Source organism: Orycteropus afer, unplaced genomic scaffold (assembly GCF_000298275.1).
Source record: "Orycteropus afer afer isolate SDZICR_OR568_19922 unplaced genomic scaffold, OryAfe1.0 scaffold00006, whole genome shotgun sequence".
NCBI lineage: Eukaryota > Metazoa > Chordata > Mammalia > Tubulidentata > Orycteropodidae > Orycteropus > Orycteropus afer.
The window spans coordinates 30,391,604-30,394,515 of record NW_006921593.1 but is presented as its reverse complement, the minus strand read 5'-3'; the positions used below and the strand labels follow the sequence as shown (position 1 = coordinate 30,394,515).

At 40.3% G+C, this 2,912-nt stretch overlaps 1 non-coding gene across 1 annotated transcript; it reads left to right on the top strand.

Annotated features, from left to right (window-relative positions):
• The first annotated feature begins 2,581 nt into the window (after positions 1–2,581).
• On the top strand, positions 2,582–2,688 carry LOC122150236. Its single transcript, XR_006163557.1, has one exon. It is a non-coding gene; the product is annotated as a U6 spliceosomal RNA (small nuclear RNA).
• Positions 2,689–2,912: the final 224 nt, after the last annotated feature.

Here is a 2,912-nt window from a genome sequence, read left to right as displayed (position 1 = left end):
CAAGTAATTATATGGTGGAAGTCAAAGCTGGAGCAGTGCTTTATATTCTCTTTAAAGCTGCTCCCATCAACTTCTGCTCATTGTAGCGCACATCTCCATGACAGAAGGGAAGCTGGTCTTGCATTTGCATTGCACTTTTCCCCCAAAGCCTGAATACAGAAAACCCTGCCTTGACTCATAATGAACACCCCTCCCCTTGGGATATAACTAGCTTTTGATGTGATATGTGATATGACCACTTTTCTTTTCTTTCGTGATAAAAGAGCATTGGCTATTTCAACTATATTGAGTTTTCCTTTCATTTTCTATAGATCAATTCACTTTGGTAACTCTGTAGTCATAAATACATCGGGGCAGTTGCCTATCTGGGCTTTTCAAGGCAGCAATGTAGTTTCACCAACCAAGGGAAAGCTTCAGAGCCAATCTGGGAGAGCTGATGATATGTGCAGAAATGTATAATGTCCCCACTGGCCTCATTCTGCCCTTGACCACCAGTACTTACTCCAAGACCCTCTCAGATTATCAAATGGTCCTTATTCATCAAAACCCACCTGTCTTGTTTTTCACTCCCAAAGCCAAAGAAAGGAGTAAACAGCTGGTTAACTCCAACAACACAAAGCCCTCTGAGGTACTTTTCATCATTATGGGAACGAAAGCTACTTGAACATTAGGATAAATGCATTCTGGAGATGAAATGACCTTAGACATTGTTTACGCTCTATAGTCTACAGATCAGGGCATTGAAGTCCAAAGAGGTCAGCTAAGATTGCACAGGGAGTTGAGTCGAAGATCTGAAATCATGGCTCAGGTCCTTTCTTTCTATCTGAATTTGCTGACCTTAGATTCCTAATAGAAAAAAAAAAGGAAAATGGATGCATTCAAACTGTGGTGTTGATGAAAAATATTGACTATACTGTGGACTGTCAAAAGAATAAACAAATTGTTATTAGATGAATACAACCAGAATGCTCCTTTGAAGCAAAGACTCACTTACTTTGGACACGACACCAGGAAACGCTAGTCAGCAGGAAAGGACATCATGTTTGACAAAGTAGAGGACCAAGGAAAATGAGGAAAACCCTCAAATGGATTGACACAGTAGCCTCAATGATGACCTCAAAGACGCCAACTTAAAGATGGCACAGGCCTAGGCAGGAGGTGGTCATGAGTTAGAATTGACTCAACGACAACCAGCAACAAATTCTTCATATTTTCTGAGGCTTTTAACTGCAAGACAGAAGAGAATCATCATCTACTTGAGTCTCTGGCATGTGCAGTAGAAAAGATCTATCAGATACTGAAGAACATCAGGTATGGAACCTAAGATAAAAATTGTCACATTGTACCTGCTTGTGGAAAACAGGGTTGGTAAGGACCAGGGCTCTCCCTCCTTGGTGAGAGTATGCTATGCAAAGACGTTTACACTGTGGATCCTCCTCTATATTTTAACTGGGTGAAAATAACAAAATGGTAGACTGGAAGAGGAAATAAGTCACAAAAGGGTTCTAACCAAAAAGCCAAACTTGTTGTCATCAAATCAATTCCAACTCATGGCAACCCTATAGAACAAAATAGAACTGCCCTATGGATTTCCGAGGCTAGAAATCTTTATGGAAGCAGACTACCACATCTTTCTCTCATGGAGTGGCTGCTGGGTTCGAACTGCTGATCTTTCAATTACAAGCTGAACTCTTAACCACTGCACACCACGGCTCCTTACAAAAAAAGGGTTAGCTGCTTCTTAAAGAGAGCAGAAGAGTGTCATTTTGACAAGATAGGTTTTAGTATTAAATAGACCTTGTTTTGAATCCTAGCTGTGTCATTTATTAACTAAGCCTTTGATTCCATCTTTGGAAATTTTCCCTCTCTAGGCCTTACTTCCAAGGTGCTCTGGTGATGCAGTAGTTAAAACATTCAGCTGCTAACCAAAAGGTTAGTGGTTTGAACTCACCAGCCACTATGTGGGAGAAAGATGAGGCAATCTGCTTCCATAAACATTTATAGCCTTGGAAACACTATGGGGCAGTTTTACTCTGTCCTATAGGGTGACTACGAATCAGAATCAACTCTATGGCAATAGATGGTTTAGGCCTACTTCCATCATTGGTGAAGGAATCATCATAATGATAATCAAACCACAGAGATTTTGTGAATGAAAATGCTTAGCACAGTGCCTGATTCATAGAAAACCCTTTATGAATGCAACCTCTTGTGGCCAAAGGGTAAGTGGGATGGAAATGAGGCTCCAGGGTTGTTTCAGTTATTGGGAATGTTGGTGGAAAGGAAGATGATTTGAATTGGATTTTTGTCATAGTAGGACAACAGCAGATGGGACTCTAGAATGCCCCGTTCAATAGCAACAATGGATGAGTCACCTCCAAAGTCACCTTGAATCCTTTCTAATCCACTTCTGATTATTTCCATGGCTTCTCATCAGTGACTTTCTCATACTTTCGTAAATGTCTGAAACGCCCCCCAAGTCTTTCAGTAGGGCTAGACGCTCTTCATTCTCCCATGGTATCTTTGAGAGAATGAAAATGCAAATGGACAATGTCCAGACCATGCATAAAAATGGAACTCAGTGCTTGTTTCAGCAGCACATATACTAAAATTGAGCCAATACAGAGAAGATTAGCATGGCCCCTGAAGAAGGATGACACACAAATTTGTGAAGCATTCCATATTTTATAACTAGTTGGATTCCTCTACAGTAACAAGAGAACCTTAAAAAGGAAATCAGGAAAATGATACCATTTATAATAGCCACCAAAAGGATAAAATACTTAGGAATAAATCTAACTAGGGTCAGAAAGACTTACATAAAGAGAAGTATTGATTTGCATGAAGGGAAGGTCAATATACCAAAAGTGAGTGATCAACATGGTGGCACTGAGGAAGAGGAAGACATAGAG